This window comes from Cupressus sempervirens, chromosome 9 (genome assembly GCF_028749045.1).
Source record: "Cupressus sempervirens isolate cs-2001-9-10 chromosome 9, ASM2874904v1, whole genome shotgun sequence".
NCBI classification, from domain to species: Eukaryota; Viridiplantae; Streptophyta; class Pinopsida; order Cupressales; family Cupressaceae; genus Cupressus; species Cupressus sempervirens.
Genome location: NC_143126.1, coordinates 312,184,061 through 312,199,491, shown reverse-complemented (window position 1 = coordinate 312,199,491; position 15,431 = coordinate 312,184,061). Strand labels below are relative to the sequence as shown.

Below are 15,431 nucleotides of genomic sequence, written 5' to 3'. Positions count from 1 at the left end.
ATGCAATGCTTGTAGGCTGAATGTGCATGGTTGTTTAGAAATTAGAAAGTACAAGGATATGAATTAGGCATTGGGAATAGATTAATATGGAGGGTCTATCATGACAAAGATAAGTTGTGAAGCCAAGTCATATAGACTAAGTATTTGATGAACAATGTCGACAATTTGTTTATTTTTAAGTTGCCTAGAGGTTCAAGTATTTGAAAATTTCTCTGAAACTATTGCAATATCTTGAGTCTGGATATGAAATGGAGATGGGGCAGAGGTGACAAGACTAAATTTTGGATGACCAATGGAAGGAATATAGGGCTTTCAATGAGCACCAATGTTTTATCCCCCTGATGACACATTTTGAGGAAGTTGAGGGGACTCCAGTTGAGGACTCCATTGTAAGGCTTCCTCAAAATAGGTATTGGAAAAGGCTAAAAGTAGCTATTGCTAAATTAGAATTTGCATGTGATGAGATTGAGGAGAGTTTGGCCAAGTGGCCTCTAGTGGGGGAGGTGAATGAGGATAGTGGTATGGAGATGATCAAGGACACTTTATCAAATATTTCTCTAATGCTAGCTCCAAAGGAAATCCAATGATCTAAAAAAAGTTTTGCAAAACAAATATAAATGTTTTTTTATGGATGGCTTGGAAAAGAAACCTAAATTGGAATAGACTTTAGGTATTGGGCAAGATAGGCCCTTCTAGATGTGTTGTGTAAATTTCAAGCAAAAAATAGTGATCACCTTTTCCTTCATTGCAAGGTTGCATGGTAGATTTGGATCCATTTTTGGGCTAAATGGGCATTCAAGTGGGGTGATTCAGAAAAATGTGGCCAAAATTTTGGAGTTGTGGGATACCAATTATGCTAGTTTGGGCCTGAAAATAATGTAGAATGTGGCTACGACAATCATTGTGGGGAATCTTTGGCTTGAAAGGAACTCAATTAAAGCAAAGAGGTGAATTTTGATAGGATATGGGATAGGGTGGTTAAAACCATTAATGAATTTGTAGAGATTCATAAGAAAGATGATTAGAATGTAGAGGAAGGAGAATTGGGTTGGGCAGACTCATGGACCAATTTTAGGGGCTTCATGATGGCTCCCTCTCTGACCAAAGGCAGCAATGACACATATAAGTAGGAAAAGCTAGAGCATAGATGGATGAAGCTAAAATTCAATGGAGCTACTAAAGGAAATCCTAGAAAAGCTACAGGTGGTGGAGTTTTAAAGATCCATGGAGGAAGCCACTAGGTCTATATGCTTAGGACTTTAGAATAGACACTAACAACTTGGCTGAGGCTAGGGCCCTAGCTGCTATGGGGATTAATGATACTAGAGAAAATACGTGGAGAAAGCTCTAGATTAATGGGAATTCCAAATTAGTCATTGGGGTCTTAAAAGGGGGTGCAGTTCAAAAATGGAGATTGTAAATGATCTTAGATGGTCGTACGAAAAGGTACATAATCATTCATAAAATTACCCTCTTATTCAATGATCTCTTTAAAACTAATGTAATCTTCCTTTATCAAATAAATATACTAATTTTTCTTTTCAAGATTATTTTCTACTATATAAATTTTGGTGCCAATCTTTATAGTTTTATGGTGTGGAGCTAGAGTTAGGTTAAATGGGACTCCCTCATAGGATTGCCTAGATAAATGAAAACATTTTGAGTGTTCATTCCAAAATAATAGTAGAGATTGCTAAAAAGAGAAGCCTTGAGCCCTTAGCTCATGTACAACATCGTGAGAAGGAGAAAGCACACACTATATTCTATTTTTACAAAAGATTATTGAAAATGCTTAAAGGAAGCCCACCAAGGCCCATACAAACCAATAAATAGTTAAGTCTATCATTATGCTGATTTCATATTGGGAAAGAAGAGAAGATGAAGAGGAAGATGAAAATGGTATTTGAGGTAGGAGGTCAGCTATCACATTGTTTGTATTTGACCCAAAAAACTAAGAGCTGGGTAGATTTATTGAACTCTGATCTTTTGAAATACTCTAAGTTTCTTGATAGTCAAGAGGTGCACAAATTGGTCCTTCAAAAGTGATGATAAATGCATGGCTCCCACATACTATAAACACCTTAAACCCTAAACTTGTTACTTTTCTGATTTGACATTAGAAAAGGTAGAATGATGGAGATAACGAAAGGAAAAAAAGAGAGGGATAAGGGCATTTGCTAGTAGGAGGCACTGTTTTGTATTTTTGACTCATAGAATCAAGAGGTAAGGTGGATATACTAAACTCCAACCCACTAAAACATCCTAAATTTTTAATAATGGACTCTTCACTAAAGGATCCTTCAAAAATGTTAATGATTTGAAGGCTCACACCCTACTATAAACCTCATTGCAAAAGAGAGAGGATGGGAGATAAAGCAGAAGATGAAGCTAATTTACAAGCACGGGCATCTACATCACATTGCCAGTATTTGACTCACGGATTCAAGATGTGAGGTAGATTCACTGGACTTTGATGTTTAAAATACTCGACATTTATTTAGTAATAATCATCTAGTTACAAGCAAGAGCCTACAACACAATGGTAACTTGTGTCTCTCATGTGGGAGGTTTTGGGTTCGAGTCTATTCAAGTTTGACACATTAAAATTATTAATCTAGGCTTTGGTCTATTACCTATTTAAAAAAAAATCATCTGATGACAATATAAGTACTCTTCAAGAAGGAATGATTTCATCAATAATAAACTAGGGGAACAACCATTGAGCTTGAGGATATGTATGCACATAATCAGATACCTTGCTTGCATTTTTTATAGATTCCTTCAAAGAGGAGAGAAAGATAGTATTAATACTTAGAATAAACAAAATTTGTTTTATATTAGAGAAGCAGAGATAATACCATTGAGATGCAACCATCCATGCATCAACTCGTGAGCCAGAAGTAAACCTATTAATAATCTACATGTCAAAAGATGGCCATAATTAGAGAAGATGAAAAGAGGGAAATCAAAACACAGAATTTTTCTAGTATCACTGATAGTAAACATAGTTGTTCTTCACATACTGAATGAATAGAAAAAGAGATTGGACAAGGGGTTGGGAGGGATAGAGGTTTGGTTTAGTTTGATAATAGAAAATTGAGCCAAATAACTTTCATATGTGCTGAATCAAAAAATGAAAGAAAATAAGACATGAGGCTTGCTTTACAATCATTACCTAGGAAGACCATACAGGACAAGAATGGTTGTAACTCTGCTTGTTCAAATCAGCCTTCAGGGTGTAGTAAATAGGTTGAACATGTAATGCCCTCCAATCCTTCGCCTTCTTAAAATCTAGCCATGAATAATAGAAAAAAAGTCATCATGTAGTTTAGTTAAAATTTTAATAGAAAGGGAACCAATGCCCTCCTGGTTAATTTAACTCTAGGATGTCAACATGAAATTCTTACAGTGCCAAAAATTTTCTCTTCTGCCAAGCACAATCCTCTAGTTTTTAGCATGTGATGTACCTGTAAGCACAGGGAAAAGTATATGCAACTACAAAATGATTTCTTCATTTAAATTAAAAAATGTAGTTAGAATAGGGTTGATTATATAAAAGGAACTTATATGCATCTCTATTTCCATTGCTTGATTCAATGCTTTCCATTAAACAAGAAACATAGGCATTTCCCACCTTATTTTCATATTCATGCCTTCATAAAAGTCCCTAATTTCAAAGTGTTTGACTACCTATCAAAATAAAATAGGGCTGAATTATTTGACTTATTAAAGTAGAACAAAAATCTATTTCAAGTTCTTGATCAATAAAAATGCTTCCAAGGATCTCAAATCAAATTAACTCTAAAATTGAGCACCAAATTAAATGCTTACAAAAATAGATTCATATTTCACCCAAACCCTTACAAGATTCAACTTTACACAAGTTGATAATTTATAGAGACCAAATTTATACTTCAAACACAAGAGCTAGACAGTTAATTCTTTTATCTCGTATCAAATTGTATAAGCCAGAAAGGAAAAAGTGGGTATTTATGAAACCTGTAATGAAATGATCCTGATCAAGAATGAGCACTATATTAGATCACAAGAGCTCAATACAAATGTTCATCCAAACTTATAATATAATGTTAGAAATGGTGATAAGAATGAATTGCAGAGCAACTGCTGACTTAAAAATTCATCGGATGTACTTATAAAATCAAGACTTAAACATAGCCACATCCCTAAGTCTATCCCTTTCAAACATAAGTGGACAATTCTTCATTAGGAAAAAAAAGTAGAGTAGCTAAAGAGGGCTTACCTCATCCTCCCAGATTAAGGTTTTGATCATCATTCATATGGCTTACTACCACTTACTTTTCCTTTTCCACATATTTCTTTGATCCTTCAACAATGATTTACAAAGAGGTGGTTGAAACCCTAACGTAGTCCTTCAACAACATGACACTAGAATAATTACCCATACAACAAGAAAATTCCCTTCACAAACAAGGGAGCCAAGAAAGGAGATGGGGAAGTCAGATTCACCTGAACTAAGAAAGCCCACAATATTCTGCTCAAGGTCACTGAATATCACCTGCAAAATTTGATATAAAATATAGAAATATAAGAATCTAGAACTTTAAGCCATATGTAAACTTGAACCAAATGAATTTAGTTCCTTAATTATGTTGTTCAATTCTTTTCTCTCTCCTGTCACTTGTGGCACTTGCAATATACCATAAAACATAATAAGAAATAAAGACTACAAAATTTTACTGTTTGGTTTACAATAGCTTATATTTCTCATGAGCGTATCGGTCACCTTTTTTGTCACGGACATCTCCTTATCCTTTTTTAGGATTAGCAGTAGTTAAAGAAACCCTGGAGAAACATTTTTCATAATGTTAGCCAATTCCTTGACTAGAAAGCTATATTTTTCAATGTTGAATTCCTTTCCTTGCAACGTATGAGATATGCTTTCCCAATCTTGGAAGTACTTAAAACCCTTAGGCTCTTGTTTAACCTTTTTTTTAACTATGTACATGCTAAATGCCCAAACATTGGGGATATCGCTTGCAGACATTGATAAAGCATGAGGGAGTTGTAGAATTTTTTAGTGTATATGTGGCTATTCTGTCCAGCAGCTTTTTTGGCATTGCACTGAATGATCCTCCAACATAAATCATTTACATATAGACAAGACTTGATAAGAGCTACTTTATATTTATCTCGAGTAGCTCCCAATCCACATATCACTTTCTTGATAAGAGCTCCTCTATATTTTTCTTGAGCAGCTCCTAATCACTTTCCTCATATTTAGCTACATCTAATTCACTTAGATACTGGAGCTCAAATAGATTTTCAAGGATATACTTCTGATTGATAAAATACCAAAGAAGGGAAAAGGGAAAAGTATTCCTACTATTGGTATCCATGTAATACCAAAGCATATCCGTAAGTAAATACACTACAAGAATGTAAATCTAGCAATGATCTTGAATGGCACTTTTTCAAGAAATGATGCATGCACATCCTCAAGCACTCTACAGGGAAAGATTATCATTTCAAAAGGTTTAGTTCTTTGGCCCTATTTACTATGTTTAATGAACAGTTCAAAAACTTTCAGGAGAATTGATATGGGTAATAAGTTTCAATCTTCCTTCAAACCAACAAACCTTTTATGAATTAGATTTTCATATATTAAGACAATAGGAAGAACCTAGAGAAATAAACAAAAGGAAAGAACAACAAATGAAATATATTTAAGCTCACTTATATCTCCTTGATGGCGTAATGAATAATAGAAGGAACCTCTCCCAAAATTGATTACCAGGCAAGCTTTCTATTGCCATATAAGCAAAGTAGCCCCACAATACCAATGTGGGAATCTTTTTAATAAGAGACATGATACTCACACGAGTACCCAAAAGAATGGACTACATCAAATTGCTCATCCATTTCTCTTTGACTCTAACTAGAAGAAAATTGTCAACATGTTTTTCAAGATCAAAAGCATGCCCATTTGCTTCCATGTTTGGCTTCAAACATTTCAATGATTGCAGAGTAAAATAGAAAATAAAAGGACTTTCAGTTTATTTGAATAGGAGATTACTTGTTCTATTAAGATATGCCAGTTACATGCCAATATAGAGATGGTAGTAACACCAAATATAAGTAAAAGCGTTATAAAACATTTTGTAGTGCTCTTGACAATTAGATGGAAAATTACGTCCAACTTATGAACTGATTCATTTCAGAAATTCGGTAGTATCAATGTCTTAGAAGGTAAGGATTACTAATAATTTACCATAAAATTTAAGACAAAATGTTTTGAAGTTAGTTTAACATATAGATGTTGTCAGTGGAAGGGCATTGCTCATTTCTATTTGTTGAAAAACTTATTGCATATTTCCATAAATCTTTGTCAAAGTTGCTTGTTGCTCGATGCTTTTCTTAGCACTTGCCACCAATTGTTTGCACACTATCTGCAACCAATTATGCCCAAAAAAAAAAAAAAAAAGAGCTCTTAATTTAAGAACAAGAAAATAAATAACTTGGCAATACTCATTCAGGAGTGTCTCAATCATCTCCAAACCTAATCCAGGATGAGTAAGAAGTAGATAAGAGACCTTTTTTAGGGTAGCAAGACACTTTGTATGCACTGGAGATTGTGGTAATACATTATTTGATGGAGGAATTCCAACCAATCTACACATTAAAACCTAAATTCAAGGAAGTTAGAAACTCAGATAGAAGATCTAGATACAAAAGAACAAGCAAAAATTGAAACTTAAGCAAGTAGAAGGATCAGAAAAAAAACCATGATGCCCAACAAAAGTAAATCATATTTTTCTCTATATAAGAAAAATGTAGCTCCTCTATATTTTTCTCGAGAAGCTCCCAATCCTCTATATTTGAGCTCTAGTATCTAAGTGAATTAGATGCAGTTGAATATGAGGAAAGTGAACTAGATGAAGCTGAATATATTTCTCTAGATGCAGCTCCTTTATATTTTTCTCGAGCAACTCCCAGTGGGATACATTTTGATCAAAGATAAATGCAAGAGTAGAATCTATTGAAATTTGTTTAGAGGGAAAGAAAGGTCTTCCATGGAGATCAAATAGAGTTCCTTTGTCACCAAAAAATTTTGAGGTTATGTTCTTCAAATGCCTCTGCATAATTTCCTCTTCCTACATAAATAAAAGTGGGAAAATTCCCCCAATCCTACACAAATAATAGGATATCATGGTCGGGCAGGAGGGGAAGGTAGCCACTGCAAAATGAAGCTTGTTACCCATGATTTTCAACAAAGCCTGTTAGTTGCAATTTTCAATGAAACCCTACGTAGGAATGAAGCCCAACCTACATACGAATGCATGAATTATTTCTATCTAGCCTTTTCTTTGTTAAGACCCAAGTTGGTCAAAATTTTGACCAACACGAGAAAACTTGACACATTTTCGACCAACACGGGGATGCAAACTATGAAAAATATAAAATCATAGCTTTGGTCAAAAATTTTGGTAGAAAAACAAGTTCAAATGTACTAGTGTTAAGTGACTAAGTAAGTGACCAAATAGACTACTAAATAATTGTTAGTCACTAATATTTAGTTCCCTGAATAAAAACAACTAAATAATTAATTACTAATAACTGGTCACCAAAACTATTAAATAAATACTTATAATAGAGTTAAGTGATTATTTGTTATCAAGGTTCTTAATTTTTCTCTCTTTTAAGATAAATTGTGTAAGCATATCTTTTCTTGTCTATTTGGGGCTTTTTTTTCCATTCTCATTAATGGTACCCTGGTTGATTTTTTAGTGCTATGCAAGGAGGCCCACTATCTCATTTTTTATTTATCATAATGGAAGATGGTCTTAGTCAATGTATACCTTACAAAGAGCAACTAAGACCATGAAATAAATGTTGATAAAATAAGATATACAATTTATACATCAAATAACAAAATTTAGACACACATTATTAATTCTTTTAAAACTCAACATTTTAAATAAAAAATAAGATAATCTATATAAGAATTAAAAATAACATTAAAATACAACACCATTTAGTTAAATTTTAAGGCAAGCACACTTTCTCACATAGCATTTCAAAGTTTAAATAATAAAATAAGACAATAAAATGGTAATACAATGTGAAGCAAACTTAATGCAAAAATTAAAAGATGCACTTTGATATTTCATGGGAAATATATCCCTAAAAATTCAATCCATTTTTTGTTAGATTGGGAACAAGAAAATGAAACACCACAGGGCTTCACCTTTTTTTTTGCAAATCACTTGGCGGGAATATTAACTTTAGGGATATGAGATTCTTAATCAAGGATTTGGATGCTAGCATTAAGAAAATGGAGAGGTATATTGCTGTCACATCTAATCTTTACCAAGAATTGGAGGCTCTCACAGATTTGGAGCATTTTGTAAGGAAACTGCAAAGGTAAGTTAATAATAATGATGGTGATTTGAGTGGAAATAATGATAATTTTAGCAGGAGTGTTGGTAGTGGAAGCTACCATGCACTACAATAGGAGATTCTATGGAAGAAGCAGAGGATAAAGAGCCCGTGGGATGTTTTGCTGTGGAACTAGAGTAATGATAAAGTTGTCGAGCTTCTTATAAGAATGGTATGTACAATTTATTGTAGATTTTTCTCTTTGAAATATATGGGGATTTAAATATCTTTCATTTATAATAAATAGAGCAAAATATGCAACTTTAACCATTCTCTAAGATGGACATATTCCTTCTGGATCTAGAACTGGAAAGTAGTTCAATTAAATCTACCATACAAAGAATGCACGAGACTTTCTACTACTCAGATTACATCAAAATCCTAATACTTTTAATGTTACTTTATGATTTACATGACCCATTTTAATTAGTTTGGTCCAGTGGTAAGAAAATTTATGAGCATAGGCTTACAAAAATGAGGGTAAGGGTCAAAATACACTTCTAGGTTGTAAGCAACCTAAAAGATCCCATTATTACTTCAAGTATGTTGAAATCCCTCTTCCTTAACCTCTTCCAACACTTAGCTTGGGTTGTTTCCAACCTCCTCCACAAAGTGTGCCCTCTTCTCCTCTTCCTTGTTGACTTGTGCTCAATATATTCCAACCTCCACCAATAGCTCTTTCTCCTCATCTAAATACTCTCTACTCTCCTCTACTTCATGGAATCTTGTCCATCCTAAATAGACCACCTCCACCAATGCCATGCAACATCCTCAACACTAATATGCAATTTTTTCTCTAATTTTTAACCTTGTAAATAAAGCAAAACTAAACTCAACATCTTCATGTTTAACCTCATTCTCTTTTTCTACCCCAACATCCTCTTTATTCTCATCTTTATCAGCCCTAGCTTTTTTACATTCCACTGTAGTCACATATTCATCCTCTTCAATCACCACTGTTATAGATTTCTCCATTGTACTAAAATAGTTTTTGATCCTCTCAATTTCTTCCTCAAGCAACTTTTTTTGTTTGTTAGATTTCTCATCAAATACTGGACCTTTATGTGTTACTAGACCCTTTATCTCATCCTTATGCTCATTTGTTGTATCCATAGTCCCCAAAGGAAATTTCTCTACTTCTTTAAATTTTGCCTTTGTTAATTCCCACCTTATCTCCTCTAGGCATCTTGTAGTTCTTGCTGCAATTTCTATGCTTCCTTCTCAATTTAGTCATCCATATCTTCTTTCTCCCCTTCTCCAACATAGGGATCATCAAAACTCAACCAATCAAAAACTTAGGCTTCTTCATTTTCTCCATCAACGGTTTGAAGTCTCTCTAGCTCTCACCATTCTAGGACTCCTTCACACCTACACCAATCTCTTGAGACTCTCACTAGTTCACTCTTTTCATGGCTTCAAGCTCTTAATCAATCAATAATTTGCACACCTAGATCAATCCTCTTGAGCCTTCCACAACTACTTCTTACCTCTACATGCAAACTAGCTTGTGGTTGCTGGTCTGTTTACATGACTCCACTCTTTATCCTTAACTCTTGGTTTAGAATAACTCATGCTTGGTGATTTTTCCTCACACTCAAGACCATTGAAACTAATACTATTTGATGCAAGATGTACCATTAGGTCTTGCACAAGGCCTCTAAGCACTCCAAGCCCAACAAAGGTCTGATAGATGGATCGAGGCAAGCGATTCCTTCCAACTCCTATGACCATTATGTTGAATTATGACACATTATGTTGAATGATGATTGACCATTATGCTAAATGCAAACTCCTTCTGCCTCTTGTCCCCAACTTTCACTAGTTAACTCTTAGTGCAATTCGTACAAGATTTGAGCTATGTACTTATGTTGAATGAAAATTTCTTTGGATTCCCATACTGAATGAATGAAAAGGTGGGCAAGGTTTTACCAGCTGGGTTGAGTTTGTGATGCAAGTATGGTGGAGATGAAACATTTTTCTTAATATATATAAAAAACTCTCAAACCAGGTGAGGCTTCTTTCAATCCTACCTAACCATAACATATGTTATCCCCTTTGATTCTCTAAGGTTAGAGACAAGGTGAATGGACTATTCCTTGTGCCACTTTCACCTATTCTAGTTCTCTCTACCTTTACCTTCAAAAAATAACATACCACTCCATTACAACTCACCACACAACATCTCCATCACCTTACACCTCTAGGATCTTTATCAACACCATCTCCCTATAAGCTTCCAAAGGAATTAACTCATTGCCAATATAGTACCTTCATGATTCATAAGGTTTTAGACACCTTAGAGACTTCAAAACACCCATAAAAACTACTCTATCCCATAGCCTACCTTGGGATGTAGGTTAATAACTCACCTATCAATACTAAAAGTAAAATCCAATACCTTTTATTGCACTTTTTTTACTAACTCCAAAATCTGAGATTCTGACTTGCTTATCTAAGCATATAATTTGAAGACTCAGGCCAATGTCATAGGCATACAATTCTCATTCAAACTATGACTCTTAAAAACCTCAATTCACTCTACCAAAAGAACTTATATACTTCTTTACCTCATCAAGGTCTTTTCAAACTATTGATGTCTGGCTCCCAATGATTGAAGAGATCATTTAAAATATCAAAGCCATGCCATTATGTGAGTTCCATATTTTATATTATAAATGTCTCTCCAAATTCCCATATCTCTTTGGTCCCATTCTTCAAAATGATTCTTTTTCACTACAATGGATTTTCAACATATGTGCTGCTCCAAATAAGCTGCCACAATGTTTTAGAATAATGAATCACCACTCTTTTACATACAACATCATTGTTGATTCATGAAATCTTCTAATAAAAAGGTGGTGAGTCAACATGATAAGCTAGAAATTAAACCACAAGAATGAGCTTCCAAATCTTTACCAATCTTTATACCAAGGTCATATGCAGTTGCTATGGATACTTAATCCTAAAATTACAATGTTCTAGTTTTTATCCAATAAATGCAGACAACCATATCAATAACCCATATTGTTTAGGTAGAATGGAAACAAAAGAAAGGTTCCAATTGTTAAGATGATCATGTAGAGAAACCAAAAGAAGTCTTTAATTCTCTTCCAACCTTTACACAATGGAAGAATGTAGATATTGAGATTAATTAACCCAAGGATGTAGGCATTCTATTGTTCAAACTTTGAATATATAGAATAATCCGTACAACTGGTGATGGTGGATATACATGCTGCATTAGTATTGAGTCTGACCTTCCTTACTATATATATGGAATTTAAAAGACCATCACAACCATGAAATAAGGAAAGGAGATATGAGGACTAAGATTCAAATACTAGTATGTCTACAAAACTTCCCAAAAGAACTAATTTCTTATTTAATACCAAACACTATCTATTCCTTTCCCTTCTCCACATTTCAACTCCCTCTTCTATATATTTCTCGATATGAGATTAAATTTATCTATAGCATAGAATGAATCTTTACCTCCCTAAGAAGTTTGAACAATATGCATTATTGTTCACCTTCTATACTTTGTCAATTTTGCAAAGAAAATGCTGACAACGTTTCTTGGCAATTTTTATACTTTTTCCACATTTTTCATTTTAAGTTCTAATATACTTTCCTAGGCACCTTAAAAATTTTATCATAACCTTATAACATCTTAACACTATCATATATTCCATTTATGCCTTTGCGTGGCATTTTCCCACTTTTTACTCATTATGACTCATAATACTTAAAACACAAAAATTGGTCAACATAACCATAATGTGAACACCTAATAAAATGATATGAAACAACTAATTCCTAATCTTATCAAGAATAAAAACCTACTAAATAAGACTCAAGATTCCATGGGAGATGGTCAGAGTGCCCTACACCAGTTTGATGCATATCCTATTATTACAGAGCTTGTTACAAGTAGTAACTAAAAGTCTCCAATGCCTAGGCAACATGGTGTCCAAAGAGAGGAAATGTAACTTGTAAATATTTTTTTTTTTGACTTGGAGAGCTCAAGATAAATGGTTTCTAATACTTCATTTGAAGTAGCTACTTGTGTGATGATTTGATTGCAAATTGAGCTAATTTCCTTTAATATTATTGTTTTCTTTAACATTATTATATATCTAAATAGTGGGTTTATGCCTAAACATACGTGCCAGTAATCACATACCATAAAATGAAAAAATGATGTTTATGAATAATACAAAAATGTTCTTGTTCTTTTATTATAGCCCTATATTTCTTTAATTATCTTATCATAATTTATGGAGACAAGAAGAAATGACTAGCTTATTGTATGTGGATCCTCTGGCATTTGTAGGTGTAATGTGTCTCTCTACATAGATTTGATGTATTTTGTTATTGATTATAATCCATCAAAGTTCTTGTTCTTTTATAATATGTCTATATTTATTTACCTATATTATCACAATTTATGGAGACAAGAAGCAATGCTAGGCTTAATATTGCACGTAGTTCAAATGATAAATTCATTGTAAAATTATATGCCTCATTAATATAATTAATTGGACTTGGATTGGATAGTTGAGATTCCATGTATCTTGTGTATGTCACTTTATCTTTTTTTTAAAGACTAGTAAATTGTTCATCTATTTGATTTAGGCATACATGAATGTGAGAGACAAGAACCTAGTACTACTAGATTCCTGGCAGGAAGCTTTTGGTGGTCCCAGAGGGAAATTTCCATAGTACTTATGGGCCTATGATGAACCAAGGGTAAGAATCAAAAGAAAGTTCTACTTCCATATACAATATTTTTTTTATTTAATGATTTACAATATCATTGTTATGAATGCACTCCATTATAATAATTCTTTCAGGTGCAATCTTACTAATTGCTTTGCTTGTTAAGTTTTTTTTATTATTGGGGCTAGCTTTTAGATTTTATAGATATATATACACTATAGTAATATCAATCAAAATTAATCAGCTTACATTTCAATTGATTACATTTATAGACACTATTTTTAACTTTTTACTCAATTTATCCTACTATATTTGCTTCTATGTACTTGATGTAATTTATTAAATAGATTTTTGGTTATCTTTTAATGTTCATAGATATTTGTTTAAGTTGATGAATAAAGTATCTCCTTTGCATTTTATAACTCATTACAATCCTTTTTTGATACATAGAACATTTTATCTTCTTTCTTCTTCCAAACATTGATTTGGAAGACTCTTTTAAAACTATTGCTCTGAGGAAAGAAATATTAGTATTATTGCAAATGTAAAACCTTCCTAATTCCTATCCCATCCTTGTGCAATCATTTTTTATTATCTGTGTGTCTCACACTCTGTGGGGTTAATGCTTGGAAATAATTATGACTTAATATGTGATGGGTCCTTTCCTCCAAAGTTTTGAACACTTGTCTCATTATATCCAATAATGGTGGATAGTTCCATGAATTTCATTGTTGGTCACTATAGACTATTTGTAATATCAAAAGGTGATTCTATCACTCAAATCCACTTTTGTGAGCCCGTTATCACAAACATGCTTGATATTTTTACTGGGTTTTACTGGGATACTAACTGTATTGGCCTTTCTCTCTTCATCATCCAATACCTTCTCATGCACTAGTCTCTCAGGAGACTCAGAAGCACTTGCATTATCTTCAACAAAAATGCTCATTATCAAAAGGTGGGTTTTACTAGGATATAACTGCATCGACCTTTCTCTCTTCAGCATCCAATACCTTCTCATGCACTAGTCTCTCAGGAGACTCAAAAGCACTCGCATTATCTTCAACAGAAATATTAGTTGTGTCATCCTTAGACTCCTTGATAGTATCATTTACCAATCATTTTCCACATCTTACACCCCTTTGAGTTATTGATTTTTTTGGGATCTCAAAAGAATTCATAGAAAGTTTAACATTAGCTTTCAAAAACTCTCCCTTCTTGTGCTCATCCTTATAGCCCTTCTAAGTAACCACTTGTTTGCTAGATTTGGAAATATTGATAGTGACTTCAATAGGAACATTAGTTCCAATATTTTTGATCTCTTGAGAACCTTTAGTAATGATTGACTCTCTCTTCTACCCACCACATCATCCTCTTCAATTAATAGCAGGTACATCAAAAACATCCTAGGGGATGGAAGTTGAGGCATAGGCACATTTCTTTTCAAATAATCATTCTATTCACCAAAATTCTTTTCTATCTTTTTCTCCCTAAGATGAGAGGATGATATACTTGATTGATGTTTCTATAATGCTTTGATGTTAGATTGTGATGGAAGGGAGTTTTCATTAGAGAAACATTGTGATACAATCTTATTACTCTCCTCTTCTTCTAGACTCAAGAAAAATTATCTCAAAGCAGAATAATAACACATCAATACAAATGAACCTTGGAAGTTGTTTGATAATTCCATTCCCATTGATGCTAGAACATCAACATGGGATACATTGAAAATTGAAGGATTATAATCAACATCCATAAAATCTAGATTATTTTTCTATTGTTGAACTAGAGGCATCTTCTCAGAGTCTATAGAGTACTGAGAGAACTGCATTTTGATTCCTTTTGATTCAGATTGACCTGGACATTTTGGTGGTGTTCCTAAGCCTACTAACCCCTTTGAGGAATCTATCATTTTCCACGATGACTTGAAAAAGTATATACAACATGTTATGTATTAGCATAGAAACTAAATCCTCATTTAAAAGCAATATAGGTATTTGCAAAATGTGTCAACAAGGAAACATTATTTTTACTTGTAGCTGGAGCTTCAGGAGACAAAAATCAAGATGTAATTGATGCTGCTATTGTTGGAACTTTGGCAGATCCAAAATAGGTAGCACCCAAAAAATTGCCCTTTTTTAATTTTTAATTTTGAAATGTTGATTGTTAGTTGAGATTTTAATATATTTTGTAGATTATTTTTCTTGTGATGGGGAATGATCTAGGAATTGGTATTTATAACTTTGATGTAGTGTTCCACATTTTGCACAAATGTCTACAAAATATTTCCA

At 33.3% G+C, this 15,431-nt stretch overlaps 2 pseudogenes; one reads left to right on the top strand and one right to left on the bottom strand.

Annotated features, from left to right (window-relative positions):
- The window catches only part of LOC149538636 (ribulose bisphosphate carboxylase/oxygenase activase 2, chloroplastic-like), a 34,464-nt pseudogene extending 29,340 nt beyond the window's left edge, over nt 1-5,124 (top strand).
- A 116-nt stretch (nt 5,125-5,240) lies between these two features.
- LOC149538635 (boron transporter 4 pseudogene) lies at nt 5,241-9,531 on the bottom strand (annotated as a pseudogene).
- Between the last annotated feature and the right edge of the window lie 5,900 nt (nt 9,532-15,431).